We start from the raw sequence: 19,495 nt of genomic DNA, 5'->3' as shown, positions 1-19,495 counted from the left end.
TATGTATTGGAAACTTAATCCCTAAATTCATGTTGATGATATTTGGAGGTGGGGCCTTTAGGAGGTCATTAGATCCTGAGGGCTCTTCCCCATGAGTGGATCAAGGCCATTATCATGGAATTGAGCTAGTTATAAAAGGAGGGAGTTTGGCCCCCATTTCCTCTCTGTCTCTTGTGCTCACATCCATCTTAGGATGATACTCACTGGATGCTTTTAGCCTCTGGAACTGTGCACCAAATAAAATTCTATTCTCCCTAAGTTACCCAGCTGCTGATATTCTGTTATAGTAACAGCAAATGAACTAAGACAAAAATTAAAGAATATTTGCTAATTGATCAAATGGCTCTAAATGACATAGTATTTTTTCAGAATTGGAAATACTAATATAATACCTTTTCTCGTTATTCAGAACATTGACATACCACAGCAACCAAAAGTCACTAGTATTTTATGTCTTTATGTCCTTGCTTATTTGCCTGTTGATTTCCCATTTGTAAGCAATTCAAAGTCCACTGCATGATGACAACTGTACCCCAAAACAAGTAGACCTATTTGATCAATTAATTAGAATGTATTTTGAAAAATCAGCTTAACGTTGATTCTTGAAGATGATTCCAAGTAGCAACTTGGACTAGGAAAACTGAATACAATGCCCAGAAGCCCCTGTGGCAGTACAGATGCAAAGTCTGCAACTCAATTTTACTATTCCTTGAACTACAGTGCTACCTGGGTGGTGCCAAGCAACTGGAATCCTTGAGCAATTTAGGCAATCGGCAATCTGATCAAGCAATCTGATATTGGAAGACATCCTACACAGATTGCAATAAAAAGTAAGTTCTACTTGGTTCTAAACAGAGAATTCTTAATTTAATTCCTGATCCTACTTTCTATGTTAACATGTTTCATGAAATCCAATTTTTTTACCATGGTATGAATGAATTTAATTCAGTAAAGAAACATGCATTAAGTTGCTACTTAGGCTGAGTGAATGTAATAGAGAGAAAGCAATTATATTTCTCATTGCCAACTCATTATCTCTACTCACATGTTTCTCAGGCATCTAAACTCAATGTGTCTAAATCAGACCTTAACATCACCCCAGCATGTACCCTGCCCACACACAAAGTCAGCCTTCATCTTCCTCTAATGATTGCCATTCCAATAGTCAGCACCCACGGATAATAATTAGGAGTTGGACTTAGGTTTGGATAACAAAGCTGATGGATTTTTGTTTAGAAATTATTTTTTCAAAGCTAATTATAATAGTCTATTAAATTATTTCATGCTTTACCTACAATGCACAATAAAAGCCTTCCTGAGTCTATTTTAATTTGCATTTTTCAGAACCACCTTTTCCAACAAAATGATAGCATTCTGAGGACATTTTGTCATAAGAGTCATTGTATGTATTTGTTTTATATTCATAATATGTATCAATAATAATTTCTGTCATTGTACATTTCATGATTTGGGTCATTATTTCTATTAAGTGTACTTCTGGGATTTTTTTCAGTCAAATTGTGCTTCAGAATATCATCATAAGCAGTTTTAGCAGCTTCCAAGAGTATTTTGTGTCAATTTTTTCAACTAATTAATATGCACAATGACTGTTTCAAATGATTGTTTCCATCACTTTATTAACAAAACCATAAGAAAATTGATATCAAGACCCCTCAGTTAGCCCAAAAGTGTTTCATTGTCCTGGACTGGTTTACCCTATGCCAATCGCATTCTTCCATAATGCCCATGCATTTGGCATTGCAGTGGCATCCCCTGATGCCATTGCTAGCACAAGGAATCAAGTCCTGGAGTAGAGAGCCCTTCGGGTGAAAATAAATGCTAATCCATAGTATCTTTCTCTGAGTAGGAATACACAGAGGGGCACGTGAAAAAATTGCAAAGACTGTATTCCACATCTACTGCAACCATTAAGGTCAAGAAACCGCAAAGCTTTACTCTGAAAATTTCTAAAATGTCACAGAGTCAAAAATATGTACTTACTAATTATTTATGCTAAACATTTCAAAGGCAAAATTTCATTATTTAAAAATTGATTTAGCTGGGTACAGTGGCTTATGCCTGTAGTTCCAGCAACTTGAGGCTGAGATGAGAGGATGGCTTGAGGCCAGGAGTTCAAGGCTGCAAACAGCTATGATGACTTCACTGCACTTCAGTCTGGGTGTCAGAGTGAGACCCTATATCTAAAATAAATAAATATTAATTTATAAATATTTAGGTGCAATAGGAGCCTGGTATGTTGAAGGAAAGCAATTCATGAAATAAAATATCAACACTGCTTTGTCTCCTAATGTTCCTTTAAAATGCTTTATCTGCTACTAGTTGAAAATATTAAGAGATCCTATGCCATTTATCTTCATCTTTAATTAATAGATAGTGCTTTTAATATTATATTAAAAATATAATATTATCTCAGAACCAAGAAAGAGATAATCCAAAAATCATTATTCTTAAGTTATCTAACAAAATAAGTGCAAGACCTGTACATTTTAAGTTACAAAACAATGATAAAAGAAATAAAAAATCATCTAAAAAATAAAGCAACTAAGTATTTTTATAGGTTGAACGACTCAGTCCAGGTCACATGTCAATTCTCCCAAAATTGAAGTACAAACCCAATATGGTCCCAATGGAACAGGATAGAATCTAGAAATAGACCCATACTTATATGGTTAATTAAATTTTTACCAAGATGCAAATGAAATTCAATGGAGAAAATAATATTTTCCACCGACGATGCTGAAACAATTGGACATTAATAAAACAATAACAAAAACCAAAAATCTGGGTACATACTTTTATAATCTAAATAAAAGTTTCAAAGTAGTCCATAAAATTAAACTTAAAACCTAAAACTGGAAATTTTCAGAGATAAAATAAAAGAAAATCTTCCTAATATTGCATTAGAAAATTTTTTCACTGTAACATGAAATACGCAATCACTAAAAGTAAAAAGGACAAACACAACATCCTCACAATTAAAAAACACTGCCCTTTGAAAGACCCTGTTGAGAAAAGAAAAAGACAAATGACAGGCTATGACACATTTGCAAGAAATATGTGCTAAAGGACGTGCATCCAGAATATATAAATAATTCTCAAAATTCAATAATAAGAAAACACAAAATGCAATTAAATTTTGGCTAATAATTTAAACAGATGCTTTACAAATGAAAATACACAGATGGCGTATAAGCATTTAAAAGGATGCCTAACTTCATTATTCATCAGGAAATTAAAAACTAAAACCACAATGAGATATCACTATACACCTGTTAAAAAAGCTAAAATTAAAAAAATAATAATAAATGAAAAAGAAAGAAATACACGAGATGATGCTAACTCCTGACTGAAACTCTCATTTATTGCTGGTGGGAATAGATAATGTTAAAGCCACTCTGGAAAACATCTTGGCAGGTCCTTAGAAAATTAAACATACACCTACCATTTTGACCCAAGGAGACCACTTTCAAGTGGTATGCAAGAGAAATTAAATTGTAACCAAACCTACACATGAAAGTTTTCTGGCCACCTTATCCATAATTCAAAAATACTGGAAACATCCAAAATGCTCTGTGGCTGGTTATTAGCTAAACAGTGGCACATTTGTAGAATGTGACATCTCTTATTAATAACAAGGAACAAACTACCCAATCCTCTTAACAAAATGTATGAATATCTAATGCAGGATTTGAAGTGAAAAGGCCAGACTCAAAAAGGCTACAGATTGTATGATTCCATGCGTACAACTTTGTGGAGAAAACAAAACTGCTGGGACTGGAAATAGAGGAGAATTTGCCAGGGGCTGGAGGTGGGGATGATTTTCCTACAAAAGGGTGGGGGCAGTTTTGGAGGATGTTGGGATTGTTCTATGTCTTCATCTAGGCAGTGGTTACACATCTTTCTGCATTTGTCAAAACTCATAGAACAGCACACTAAATATAGTGAATTTTATTATAAGGGGACTTTACCACAATAAAACTGATGTTTATATGTATGAATATATATATGTATATATATGTGTATATATAAATATATGTATATGTGTATATATGTGTATATATAAATATATGTATATATAAATATATGTGTATATACATATAAATATATATGTGTATGTATATATAGTATTTTAATTATGTGAGGGAGGCTGTATTAGTCCATTTTCACACTGCTGCTAAAGACATACCTGAGACAAGGTAATTTATAAAGAAAAGGAGTTTTAATGGACTCACAGTTCCACGTGGCTGGGGAGGCCTTACAGTCACGGCAGAAAGTGAAAGACATCTCTTACACGGTGGCAGGCAAGAAAGAATGAGAACGAAGTGAAAAGCGAAGCCTCTTATAAAACCATCAGATCTCTTGAGACTTATTCACTATCAGGAGAACAGTGTGGGGAAAACCGTCTTCATGATTCAATTATCTCCAATTATGTCCCTTCCACAACATGTGTCAGGGGAGCTCCAATTCAAGATGAGATTTGGGTAGGGACACAGCCAAATCATATCAGAAGCAATGCTCTGATGTTGCAGAAAGATACAGCAGGCGTATTTGGCTCCATAAATGTGCATACATTTACATGTAATAGGAAAAGAATATTGAAGGAAATAAAGTATTTCCACAAATCTCAGAGAAAATGTTTCCGTGAACTCAGAGGATTCGGATAAAATCTTGAAAGAATACAGTTATATTTTCCTATCTAATTTGCTAAGGCAAAAATAGAAAGGCTAATAGAAAAAAAAGAATAGAAAAGGCAAATAGAAAAGCAATTTAAAAATGGAAAAAAATCCACATGTGGCCAGAAAGAAACGATTATTCTATAAAGAGCCTAATCCAATTGAATTCATAGTATACAGTTGAATGTTGAACAATACGAGCTTGGATTGCACGGGTTCACGTATAGATGGATTTTCTTCTGCCCCTGCCACCCCTGAGACAACAAGACCAACTTCTCCTTTCCTCTTTCTCCTCTGCCTACTCAACATGAAGTTTTGATGATCCACTTCTACCTAATAAACAGTAAATATATTTTCTCTTCCTTATGATTCTCTTAGTAACATTTATTTTTCTCTAGCTTACTTTATTATAAGAACATGGTATATGACACATGTAACATAAAAAGTATGGATTAATAGACTGTTTATGTTATTGGCAAAGTGACCAGTCAACAGTAAGCTATTCGTAAGTTAATTTGGGGTAGTAAAATATTACACTCAGATTTTTGACTGTGAGGTCTATGCCCCAAACCCTCGTTGCTCAAAGGACAACTGTGTCCCTTGAACAACATTACACAGGAAAATTAATAAACAAATGAATTGTAATTAATTGAATATGAAAGCAGAATTTTTTGACAAAAAGGGGTTCCATGGTACTTGAAATTATGAGCTTGGACTAATACCCAGCTTTGGGGAAGCTACACATGTATAAAAGCATTCCTGTTTAAAGTACACTAGACATTTATTACATCATCTCTGGGAAATGTGTTAGTTTTGTAGGTAGGGCTGTTGCAAACAAATCCCCTAACAGGGAGGCTTAAACAACAGAAGCGATTCTCTCACAGTTCTGAGGCCGGATGTCTGAGACCCAGGTTGGTTCCTTCTGAGGGCTAAGGTAGGGACCTGTTCCAGGCCTTCCTCCTTAGCTTGCAGATGGTGTCTCCTACTTGTGTCTTCGCACTGTCTCTCCCCTGTGTGTCTGTGTCCACATTTCTTCTTTATAGAAGGATACAGTTCTATTGGACTAGGATCCATGCTCATGACCACATCCTAACAGGATCTTTTCAAAGACTCTCTCTCCAAACGAGTCTCATTGGGAGGTCCTGGGGGTTAGGACCTCAGCATATGAATTGTGGAGACACAGTCAATCCACAACAGGGGACTTCCTGCACAGCTGAAACTAACAAGTGGAAGGTCTGAGCTGAAAGCAGAAAGTGTGTGTGTGTGTACGTTTGGGGTGTGTGGTGGTGTGTGTGGTGTGTATGTGTATATTTGTGGGATGTATGAGGGGCTGTGTATGAGGTGTGCACTTGTTATGTATTTATGTGTATGTGTGTATGCTGTGTGCCATATGTATATGTGTATCTGTACAGTATGTCATCGTGTAAACATGTATATTTAGGTTGTGTGTCTTTTGTGTATGTGTCAGTGTAGTGTGTGTCATCTATGTGAGTGTATGCATGTAGGGCATGTCTGTGTGATGTGTGCCATGTATATCTGTGTATGGTGTGTGTCATCTGTGTGTGTGTATGTCTGTAGGGTGTGTATGTGTATATGTCATGTGTGTGTCTGTGTGTGATGTAAGTATGTGCCATCGGTGTACACATACGTATTTCGGGTGTGTGTGGCATATGTCATCTGTGTGAGTGTACGTAGGTAGGGAATGTCTGTGTGATGTGTGTTATGGGTATCTGTGTATGGTGTGTGTGTGTCATCTCTATGTGCATATATTTCTGTAGGGTGTGTGTGGTGTGTGTCATGTGTATGTATCTGTGTGTGGTGTTTGTGTGTGTCATCCATGTACATGTTTGTATTTTGGTTGTATGTGGCATGTATGTGTGTGTGCTGTATGTGGTGTGTGTATCATATGTATGCAGGATATATCTGTGTGGCACGTGTCATGTGTATAAATTATGCAATCATGTTTCTCTAATTGGGGTGTTTACAATCTAGTTGAAGAAAGATATTCAGATGGGAAAAAGTAACCAATAGTAAAAATCAGCATGGGCCTGGCGCAGTGGCTCACGCCTGTAATCCTAGCACTTGGGAGGCCACGGCCGGTGGATCACCTGAGTTCAGGAGTTCGAGACCAGCCTGGCCAACATGGTGAAACCCTGTCTCTAATAAAAAATACAAAAATCAGCCGATGTGGTGGCACATGCCCGTAGTCTCAGCTACTCAGGAGGCTGAGGCATGAGAATTACTTCAACCCAGGAGGCAGAGGTTTGCAGTGAGCCGAGATCACACCACTTTAGTCCAGACTGGGCAACAAAGTAAGACTCCATCTCAAAAAAAAAAAAAAAAAAAGGAAAAAAAAAGAAAAAAAGTCGGCATGGGAAAATGCCAGGCATTCTAAGAATAAACACATAATTTAGTGAAATAAAATAACTTTCAAATGGAGCAGTGACACAGGATTTATAAAATATATAAAATTAAAGCCAGGCCTTATTAGAAATGTCAATAGGATTTAGATAGGGATGAAATGAGAAAAAATAAAAACAGGAGTTCGAATTGAGGTGAAAGGCTTAATTCCTCTCGTTCTCAACAACTATGACAGAGATGTCTCCCTTCCCTCCAAAGTCAAGGCGTGGCTGCTGAGTGGCTGTGGCCAGCAGACTCTGTGCCCCATCTGCCAACACTAGGCATTCCTTTCATATAGTTTCCTTACTTTTTTTGAGACCTGAAACATGGAAACACAGAAATGCTGCACTTCCAGCTCTGATAACATGAGAAGGGAGAAGAAAGGGGTTCTTCTGTGACCATGTAGGAAGCTACTTTTGTGCCCAAATGGCCTAGAGAATAGACAACCACCAACTGCAACGTGCTCCATGGGGTTTCTGCTCTATCGGAGCCACGCTTAGGGGCCTCACCGTTACCGCTGCTCGGCCCTTACTCCTAGGGCGTGTGGTCTGTGTATTAGAATGATGTGTGGCTCTTAGAAGAAAGCACACGTGGAAGTGCTTTAAAAATCACAAGGCAATTTTTTAAAGGTGACCCGTGGCACATAGAAGGGTAACGTCAACCATTGACAGCCTGATCGAGTACAGGGATTGAAAAATAAGGATAAATGCCAATCCCCCTGGAATGTGGATATAGAGCCTAAATATGCATGAAGAAAATAAAATCTTAGTAATCATATAATAATAATACCTCAATTTAGAAAGCCACATTTTTATCAGTTCATTCGTATACATCTTAAGTAGGTTTAACAGGTGATTCTGCTTAAAAGGTAAGCAAACTGAAACATTGAACAATGAGGAAAACTGTCCTCTATTTGTGGTTAACAATTTGTGGCAGAACTGATAAAAGTACCCGAATACTAATCTCTTACAAGCCCACAGACCTTACTTTCCCTCCTAAGGGATGTTAAGAACAGCAGATCACAGATGAGCTCAGAAAAGAGAAATTTCCATCATTAAAGTAGAAACCTTCATAATTCTATAGACCTAAAAGTATAATTTTTAGAGAGTTTTAAACGATAAGAAGCTAAGAATTTTCCATCTGATTTGTGGTCACCAATTATTTGTAAGGCTGTTCAAAGGAATGCCCAAAATGATGTTGCTGACCTATAAGGAATCTCAGAAGGAATTTTTGTGCATGTAAACACAGGGCCATTTAATCCCATGGAAGACAAATGTATCTACATTTCCGTGGGAATGTCCATAAGGAATTCTATTTATTTATTTATTTATTTATTTATTTATTTATTTATTTTTTTGAGATGGAGTCTCACTCTGTCACCCAGGCTGGAGTGCAGTGGCGCGATCTCAGCTCACTTCAAGCTCCGCCTCCCGGGTTCAGGCCATTCTCCTGCCTCAGCCTCCTGAGTAGCTGGGACTACAGGCGCCCACCACCACGCCCAGCTAATGTTTTTTGGGTTTTTGTATTTTTATTAGAGACGGGGTTTCACCGTGTTAGCCAGGATGATCTCGATCTCCTGACCTTGTGATCTGCCCGCCTTGGCCTCCCAAAGTACTGGGATTACAGGCGTGAGCCACAGCACCTGGCCAAGTAATTCTAAATTAACAAGTTTTTCTTCTAAACAGTCATTTGCAATGTTGAAAATACTGGTTGATATTTCTCTCAAATACAAACTTTTCAATTAGAAAGTCATTCATGGTCGGGTGCGGTAGCTCATGCCTGTAATCCCAGCACTTTGGGAAGCCGAGACAGGCAGATCACCTGAGGCTGGGAGTTTGAGACCAGCCTGTCCAACATGGAAAAACCCTGTTTCTATTAAAAATACAAAATTTAGCCAGGTGTGGTGGTGGCACCTATAATACCAGCTACTCTGGAGGTTGAGGCAGGAGAATCACTTGAACCTGGGAGGCGGAGCTTGCAGTGAGCCAAGATCATGCCACTGCACTCCAGCCTGGCCACAGAGTGAGACTCCATCAAAAAAAAAAAAAAAAAAAAAAAAAAAAAAAAAAAAAAAGCTTCCTTAATATGAATTACCTTCCTTATTTTAAAATTTTAAAAGCATTGACAAGAGTTGGTTTGGGGTGAAGAAGTTCCTTCAGAAACGGGCTGATGTGACTGGGAGGAGGCTCCAGCAGGGGAGTGGAGTGGCTGTTGGCACAGGGATGACCTGGCTGCACAGGCCCTTCAAGATCCATTCTGCCCACCTACCTTGAGGAAAGAAATTGTCCTGGGTAGCTATAAAATAGACAACAATCAGGTTAAGAGTCAGAACAGGATGCTGAAATGTCTCCATTGGCAGATCTGAGAAACTCCAGAGGAACTTGAAGAGTAGGTCTTCTGATGGAGGCGATCCATAACAGAAGAGATAGTAGGCTAACAACGTCTTCCAGGAGGCAGTGATGACTCAGAAGCTTACAGGAGCCAAGGAAATAATCATGAATAGCCAACCGTGGAGATAAACAAAAACAAATGAATGTATCCATGGAAGAGTATCCCGTGATCAGAGTTACTGGAATGCACTTACGCAGATTGAAAGGGAGGCTGAAAGACTGTTGGCAAGACACTAGATAAGAAGAGAAATAAAACATGCTTGAAGACATGTGTATTACATCACTGATGTTAGAGGCCCGTAATTCTGCTCCACTGGTATTGGACTCTGGTATGAAAAGACTTTAACCCACTTCCAGCCATTTGGGAAGATAAACTGAGGAAAGAGTTGGCAGACATAACAGAGGCTATCCAAAAAAGTTTTAATTTCAGATACATGATGAATAATTTTGAGGATAACTATGTCCCAAGTACTTTTATGAATTAAAACTTGGGATATACCTATAATAAAGAGGTATTTATTGTTTATTATCATTTATCTGAAATTAAAATATGCCTCGGTGCCCTGTATTTTTGTTTGAAACACCTTGCAGCCCTAGTTGAGAAAAAGTCGGAAAGACAGATGTCCCACACTAAAATCTGCCTAAATCAGAATCCCCAAATGATGAAAGCTATTAGGGCTTATGGAATGGATACTAAGGATCAGGGAGGTTTGGTTGATATTAAGTATCATATTAAGGAAAATCCCTGATCTCAAAGAGAATTTCAGGTGTCAATATTTCATCTCATTTGCCTGCAGGAAAAGAATGGAAGTCCATGGTCTTCAGAGTAAGTTACACAATCTACTTAAGCCTAAACACGGTGTCCCCATAGCATCCAGCATTGCCAAAATGATGAGAAATGTGACTGTAGTTTCTAAAAGCAGACAGGCATAGTTTCTAAGTTAGGCAAGACTTTGTGGAGCAACAAAGAGTAGAGTTTCAAATGATCACATTTATAGAGAGAAGAAAAGTAGACAGGAAAGAGGAATTCTTACATGAAAGTCTTTGCTCCTTTCCACGTTTTCGGGGGTTCACACGCTGCATCAAGTTCCACTCTGCAAGTGGCTCAGCATGTTGGGGAAGTGGTGGCTGCATAAAACTGCCTGAAAATGCTCAGTTTTCATGAATCTTTGGGTTTCCCATCAACATGAGTCTACCCTGTTGAGCCCAAACCCAGCCCTCATCCTGCTGGGCTGAGCAATCTGTCGTGGCTCCTAAGCTCCACTCGAACATAATTCCGAGCACATGGCATTGAAGCTGTGTGTTTACATGTCAGCTCTTGGCCTCACTCCCTCACAAGTATCCCATCTAATAACAGCAGTAAGCCCGGTGCGGTGGCTCATGCCTGTAATCCCAGCACTTTGGGAGGCTGAGGTGGGAGGATCACCTGAGGTCACGAGTTTGAGACCAGTCTGGCCAACATGGTGAAACTCCAACTCTACTAAAAATATTAGCCAAGCGTGGTGGCTCGTGTCTGTAATCCCAGCTACTCAGGAGGCTGAGGCACGAGAATCACTTGAACCTGGGAGGCAGAGGTTGCAGTGAGCCTAGATCCTGCCAGTGCACTCCAGCCTGGGTGACAAAGGACGGTTCTGTCTCAAAATAATAATGATGATAACAATAATAGCAGCAGTAGAATCGGTGAATGAAATACCTGTTATGTGACCGGGTATTGTGTACTTAGCGTGAAATAACATAAGTGAAATGCAAGGAATAGTGAATGCGTGACAAAGCCCTAGCATATTAAATGTAAACACATGAGAACATTCCAGCAGAACAACAAGGAAGGCAAGCGATGCAGGTGCCGACAAAACGCAGTGGCTCCGGATGTGCCCTCGAGGGAAGAGAAGCCATGAGGGGAAGCAGAGAAAAGGGTGTCGATAGAGAAGGAGGTGAGAGCACAGCGAAGGAACAGGAGGATGAAAGAGGTGGGTGGCACGGGCCAGGCAGAGTCAGCGGTGGAGGAGGCTGGGGGCCAAGGGGTCCTCAAAAGATTCTCCTTTGGGATGAAATGAGAAGGATCTAGAGTTGAAGAAATGCTGGGAGACTCATGCATTCCAGAAATATTTTAACGGGGAAATGATTAGACCTTGTCTCTGGCCAACTTGTCTGGATAACAGAGGAAAAAATAATTGTCAGATATGACAAGAAGTTTAGTACATGAGGCACCAAAAGAATATGTTCTCTGGAGATGGAAACAGAAGTTGGGGAATAAAAAGGAGAGTTTGGGAAAATAAATAAATAAATAAATAACTCTTGATTATCTTTGCTAGGGGAAACCGGTAAGGGCATTCTTAACATTGTAGACAAGTACGTTCTCCAGCTGCACTTACGTAAAGTCATACTTTAAAAGAGGGAAACTTTTTCAGTTAAGTATCCCATATTGTAAAAGAATAAAATTTTTATTTAAGAAAAACTTACAAGAATGCATATAGCAGATGATTGCTGGTTAGTCCTGTAACAAATCATTTGTGAAAATAAATATAGCACATGAAACTAAGAGTATCCAAGGAAACCCCAGATCGGTGGCTAAAATTTTTGAAGTACAGACACTTTCAATAATAATTGTTTATTGACGTACGCTATTTAACCTCTAAAACTGGTCAATTAAATATAAAAATAAAGCAATATTTTAATAGAAAGAGCATTTTGAATGATATCTGTGCATGTAGAAATGCAAACAATAGAGCAGGCATGGCGGCTCAAGCTTGTAATCCCAGCACTTTGGGAGGCCAAGATGGGCGGATCACCTGAGGTCAGGAGTTCGAGACCCATTTGGCTAACATGGCAAAACCTCATCTCTACTTAAAAAACACAAAAATTAGCTGGACGTGGTGGCAAGCACCTGTAATCCCAGCTACTCGATAGGCTAAGACAGGAGAATCGCCGGAACCCGGGAGGTGGAGGTTGTAGTGAGCTGAGATCGCACCACTGCCCTCCAGCCTGGGCAACAGAGTGAGACTCCACCAGGAACGAACGAACGAACGAACGAACAAAAGAAAGAAAGAAAGAAAGAAAGAAAGAAAGAAAGAAAGAAAGAAAGAAAGAAAGAGAGAGAGAAAGAAAGAAAGGGAAAGAAAGAAAGAATGGGAAAGAAAGAAAGAAAGAGAAAAAGAAAAAAAAGTTAAACAATAAAGCAGTAAGTAGTATGCCACTTTTCAACTTTTTTGATCAATGGCTACCAGATACTAGAATTTTAAATTTGCTGCCTTCGAAATGATTTACAATTGGTGAAGAAACATCTTGATTTAGATTTTTTAATAGAACTCAATGACTGAACAATTCAAGTTTTACTCTCTAAGTAAAATTAAACATCTACTGTCTAATTCCAGTGTAGTAAGCACAGACAGGCAAAACCAACTGCAGCTCCCCGGGTGAGGTGCGATCCCATCAGGCCTTGACAGAAGGAGCCATCTGGATACAGGAGACCGGCAGGCAGTCTGCAAAGCATTACCCTGGCGTGCTAGACGTCACCTTTTCAGCTACAATGGCTGTAATTTGAAGAGCTACTTTCTCTCATCTTGAAGCTTTATACCTTTCAGATGACACTAAAGGAACAATTTTCCTAGACAAACTGGGTATAATTTGGGTAATCTCTGCATGGCAGGCACCTGTACCTTCATTTGCATTTACACAATTCCTTTTTAATCTGGTAATTATGTAAATAGCAGACAAGATTTTTGACATCTCACTTTCTTATTCTGCTTTGGAAAATGACTAGACATTACATTGCAGGCAATTTGCTATTTTAACATGCACAAAAGATGGATTCATTTAAGCAAAAATAGAGTGAATAACTGCATTTCTGCTCTCCAAAATGCACCATGTATTTTTGTTCAATTGTATAAGTCCACAGGATTTATATAACTGGAGGAGTCCGTTCAAAACTCCGGCTCGAGTCCTGGACATGGGTCATTGGTGTCTTTTCCACACCCCTCCCCCAACCCCGACTTGCTGGACTTGCCCCAAGGCTCTATATGAGCAACGGAAAAAAACAGACACTGTCCTAGAAGCTAAGGCCACAATACAGGCGTTATGTATAACAAGCTCTAGTAATGCCACTTTAATTATAATTACACCACCAGCAGTGCAACACTTACCACTAAAAAGGCAAAAAAAATAAAGCATATGAACGTGTATTTTCTAAACCAATTCCCTACAAACTAAATTATTTCTGGCATTGTATTTTAGTAACTGTAAATTTCTCTAAGTTAATTATTCACTCTGACTCTCTATTTGTAAAATAGAGATAATACCATAAATTTAGGAGACGGTAGAGGTAAAATAGGATGACAGTGGTGAGATAACATACAAGGCACCTGTCAAATATTCACACTAGCGTTTGATAAATGCTAGCTGCCTCCTCACCCTGATTCTGATGGTGTTCTGGACTCTCAACCTTAAGCCTGCCTGACAGTAGCCAGGGGACTGGTGTCTCCTGGGTGAGAGGCATGCAGTCCTATTACAGCCCCGGTACCGTAGCCATGGGCAGCGTGTCGGTACAGTACGTGCCACACAGTCAGAGTCACTCTGACCAGGCACTCCTGAGTGTCTTTGACATTAGGAGATGTAGTGAATGTTGAATTACTGGTCATGCAGGATTTATATATAGTCAGCATCTCTTTATCCCAAAAGCCTGAATTTACAAACAGGGTAAAAATGAATGCCTTTCATCAGCTTTAATTTTCTAATGCAGTGATCCATCCTAGCACTGTGTAATAACAGGTCCCAGAGTGACAATTAAAATAAATCACCCTACAGAATATGCCATTAAAAGCATTCATGCCTCATCAGTAACTGAATTGTCTTATATAATATATCCTGAGGAAATATTTATAACTTTAGCTTCAGTTCCCCAAAGCACACGTTGATTAATATTCTGCCCTTGTAGATTTCTCAGAAATTGAAACATGGTTCCTATATTATTTTCTGGGTGACAGTCTAATTTTGTTTTAATGGGGAACACCAGTGGCTAATCATGAACCAATAGTTATTGATCCATAATAGATTACCTTCCCGCAGAGCCCATGGAAAACATAAGCCTCTGCACATTCCTTCCTTTTAAAGAAAAACTCTTGAATGACAGATTATTTTTCCTCTCTAAATTAAGGAGATATTGGTCTTTGGAAGGAACAACATTGAAACTTTAAATATATTCCTTCTTTACTCTTCTAAAAAAGTATATTCTAAGTAACGAAGAAACTGTAAACCAAAAATAAAATTCTAAACCTCCAAACTGACTGAACGGAGAACACTCTGGGCCAAACGGACCCGAGAGAAGCTTGAAAACCTGAATTCCTGGCAAGACAGGGAAGGGGGTCCAACAGACTCTCTTTGGAGTTTAGGTACAACTGACCAGCATTAACGTTGAAACAGAGATCACAAAACAGACTTTTTGTGGCAATAAAATATCACATTTCAAACTGACACTGGTCCAACATCATATGACAAATAGCAGACCCTGAGAGACATTAAAATATTTTACCCAAAAATAAATATTTTTGGCATATTTTGAAATAGCCCTGCAAAGCCACCTGGTGTGATTTGACAGTGTCCCCATCCAAATCTCAACTTGAATTGCATCTCCCAGAATGCCCCTTGTGGGAGGGACCCATGGGGAGGTAATTGAATCACGGGGGCTGGTGTTTTCCGTGCTATTCTCATAATAGTGAGTAAATATCACGAGATCTAATAGGTTTACTGGGGGTTTCTGCTTTTGCTTCTTTCTCATTTTCTCTTGCTGCTGCCATGTAAGAGGTGCCTTTCACCTCCCGCCATGATTCTGAGTCCTCCCCAGCCATGTGGAACTGTAAGTTCAATTAAACCTCTTTTTGTTCCCAGTCTCAGGTATGTCTTTATCAGCAGCATGAAAATAGACTAATACACCATCTTTTATGGAAGAAATCTGCATCTGTAGAGCATCTCCATTAATACAGTCAGGCCTTTCCTCCTCTAGGAGAGATTAACTATGAGTCTGACATGTTTTAAGGTCCATCTAAAAGGAAAACAGGTATTTACCATCTACCCTCTCTGAAAGCTACCAAGGAGGCTTCATCTACATCACAAGAACCCTAGGGTCGACGACCCCCGCTTCTCTTAACTCAAGCATTTCTTTCTACTGACTTCAAGTCTTTAGACAAAGCTTAGCTCTTTCCACTAATTACCAATTAGAAAATCTTTTAACCCACCTATGACCTATAATGTCCCTCCCTCTTGAAGATATCCTGCCTCTTTAGGCTGAATTAATGTACACCTTTTATGTACTGATTTATGATTTCATCTACAATTCCTATTTCCCTAAAATGTATAAAGCCCACCTGTAACCTGACCTTCTCAGACACACTTTCTCAAGACTTCTTGAGACTGTTTCCTCGGGCCAGGTTCACTGATATTGGCTCAGAATAAACATTTTTAAATATTTTCCAGAGGGTTTTTTGTTTTTGTTTGTTTTTGTGTCCAAGGAATATATGGGGAGAACTCGGGTATAGGTTAACAAAAGCCACATATTTCCTCCTATCAAAAACTTCCCAGTCTTTACCATTCAAAGAAAACTTGAGGGTTCCGCAGACATCCAGCTCACAGTGGACAATTGTATTCACTTTCTGCCACCACAGGGTAAGACCCAGCACGTCACCATCTACTGGTGAGTTGCTCAGCTCCTATGGGCTAAGACAAACAAGAATAAGACCTAGAGAAAGAAAAACTCTACAGTAGCATATTTAGGTAAACTTTTCATTTTGGTAAACTCAAGTCCTCAGACACTTCCTTGGCATCTATTATTTGGAAAGAGTCCTCAAGTCCTCAGACACCATCCTTGCCATCTGTTATTTAGAAAGGGTCTTGTTTTTTGAAACTCATAGGTAGTACCTCTTCTTACTACAAGCAAAGATTGAAATATTCTGTGTTTGAAATCTCTACATTATTTACTTTCCTAAGCTTCAATTTTCCGTCCTGCTATTTTATAGGCAAAATACCTGCTAACAACCTGAAACTGCAGTGGTAGGAATTGCTGGTGTGTCCGGAATTGGTGGGTTCTTGGTCTCACTGACTTCAAGAATGAAGCCGCAGACCCTCACGGTGAGTGTTACAGCTCTTAAGGTGGCGCGTCTGGAGTTCGTTCCTTCTGATGTTCAGATGTGTTCGGAGTTTCTTCCTTCTGGTGGGTTCGTGGTCTCGCTGGCTCAGAAGTGAAGCCGTAGACCTTTGCGGTGAGTGTTACAGCTCTTAAGGCAGCGAGTCTGGAGTTGTTCGTTCCTCCTGGTGGGCTCATGGTCTTGCTGGCTTCAGGAGTGAAGCTGTAGATCTTCGCGGTGAGTGTTACAGCTCATAAAAGCAGCGTGGACCCAAAGAGTGAGCAGTAGCAAGATTTATTGCAAAGAGTGAAAGAATAAAGCTTCCATAGTGTGGAAGGGGACCCGAGCAGGTTGCCACTGCTGGCTCGGGCAGCCTGCTTTTATTCTCTTCTCTGGCCCCACCCACATCCTGCTGATTGGTAGAGCCGAGTGGCCTGTTTTGTCACGGTGCTGATTGGTGCATTTACAATCCCTGAGCTAGACACAAAGGTTCTCCACGTCCCCATCAGATTAGTTAGATACAGAGTGTCCACACAAAGGTTCTCCAAGACCCAACCAGAGCAGCTAGATACAGTGTCAATTGGTGCACTCACAAACCCTGAGCTAGACACAGGGTGCTGACTGGTGTGTTTGCAAACCTTGAGCTAGATACAGAGTGCCGATTGGTGTATTTACAATCCCTGAGCTAGACATAAAGGTTCTCCACGTCCCCAACAGACTCAGGACCCCAGCTGGCTTCACCCAGTGGATCCGGCACTGGGGCTGCAGGTGGAGCTGCCTGCCAGTCCCGTGCCGTGCGCCAGCACTCCTCAGCCCTTGGGTGGTCGATGGGACTGGGTACCGTGGAGCAGGGGGTGGCACTCATCGGGGAGGCTCGGGCCGCACAGGAGCCCACAGAGTGGGGGAGGCTCAGGCATGGTGGGCTGCAGTCCCGAGCCCTGCCCTTCGGGAAGGCAGCTAAGGCCCGGTGAGAAATCGAGCGCAGCGCCGGTGGGCTGGCACTGCTGGGGGACCCAGTACACCCTCCGCAGCCGCTGGCCCGGGTGCTAAGTCCCTCATTGCCCGGAGCTGGCAGGGCCAGCCGGCTGCTCCGAGTGCGGGGCCGCCAAGCCCACACCCAGCCGGAACTCCAGCTGGCCCACAAGCGCCACGTGCGGCCCGGGTTCCCCCTCGCACCTCTCGCTCCACACCTCCCTGCAAGCTGAGGGAGCCGGCTCTGGCCTTGGCCAGCCCAGAAAGGGGCTCCCACATTGCAGCGGTGGGCTGAAGGGCTCCTCAAGTGCCGCCAAAGTGGGAGCCCAGGCAGAGGAGGTGCCCAGAGCCAGCGAGGGCTCTGAGGACTGCCAGCGGCTGTCACTTCTCACTGGGATTGCATATAGAGCAGAGCCAGCCATCAGGAAGAGGAGCATTAATATAGATAGATCCACTTCTTCTGAACAAGTGTTTAATGTTAACACTTTTCTAGCAAATCTCTTCCCTGACTCATCCCTAAAAGCCTTTGAATGCGAAATGCTTGACCTTTTGAAGAGCCCTTCATTTTCCTATTTGTTTTCTATAAATTTTTACAGCATGCAACCCTCTCTCCTACCCATACTCCCCACTCACTGCTGAATAACCACTTGGAGAAATTGTACTGTAAGAGAACGAGGTATTTGGAAAATTCTGGTTTCGAAAGAAAAGGGAGAAGCAAGAGGAAGACATAGTTCCATTACTCCAATATGGAACCCTAAAGACCTTTGATTGGATCTGTTAAATCAAGTTTACCCTAAAGCGGTCTCATTACATATTTTAAGTTCAGCCTAAAGGTCTCTCCATACATGGTGAACTGTCACCTAGCTGGATGTGTAAACAGACTATACTTACTCTTGTACCAATCATTGAGTTTTGGTCAGTCTAAGGCAGCCAAGTGTTCAAACCATGTATAAATAAGGGAAGTGCTGAGCTGTTACCAATCTGGCTGTTTCTGTACCTCACTTCTGTGTTCTGTACCTCACTTTTTGCTTTCTGTCCATAAATCTTCTTTCACTACGTGGCTGGACCAGTCTCTCTGAACCTATTCTAGTTCAGGGGCTACCTGATATGCAAATCATTCTTTGCTCAATTAAACTCTGTTAAATTTAATTTGTCTAAAATTTTTCTTTTATCAGATCATAGGTAAACTCCTGGGATTCTGAGGTCTGAGGCCATGCAAAAGACACCTTGGAAAATCATAGTCAACATCTGGACCTCTGTATTCTTCTCTGCAAAATGAGGAGGCTGATTAAATGCTGTTGAAGACTCCTTTGAGGCTCTAACAGTTTATCATTGAGGGTATTTTGAGCAATGCACTAGATCCATGATGGGGTAGAAGGTGGAGGGTCGGAAAGAATTGTGAGAGTTGGCCTCAATGTTCTGTGAGGAAAAAGACCCCCAGCTGCTCTGCTCCCATGCTTGTAAGCTGCTGGACTAGGATCTTCGAGAGCCTAGAGGGCCCACAACATCAGGCCCCCCTGGTGGCTATGATCAACACTGTGAGCAGCTAACATTTATTGGGTAATTGCTATGTGACTGGCATGGGTTTTTCTGCAAATATTCTTACAAGGTCAGATATATTTCCTATTTAACAGATGAAGAAATTAAGGAAGAGAGGGTAATTAAATTTCTTGAATTTCTACTGCTTTTAAGTGGCAAAGCCTGGAGCACAGCTTTCTCTGACTATACAATGGTGTCCAATAAAGACATTGATTACTGGTCCTCATATTAATATCAGGTCTCTCCATGAACTTCTCAGCATTTTTCCTAGGATCTTAGATCCCTTTTGGCATGGACAGTCTGAAAGTGCATTTAAAGTATTGTCAGAATGTGAAAATCTTCATCAGTTCAAGTCCACAAACTTCCCCGTCTCTCATGCTCACTATTC

Source organism: Pan paniscus, chromosome 12, assembly GCF_029289425.2.
Source record: "Pan paniscus chromosome 12, NHGRI_mPanPan1-v2.0_pri, whole genome shotgun sequence".
NCBI lineage: Eukaryota > Metazoa > Chordata > Mammalia > Primates > Hominidae > Pan > Pan paniscus.
This window is presented reverse-complemented; position numbering follows the sequence as displayed.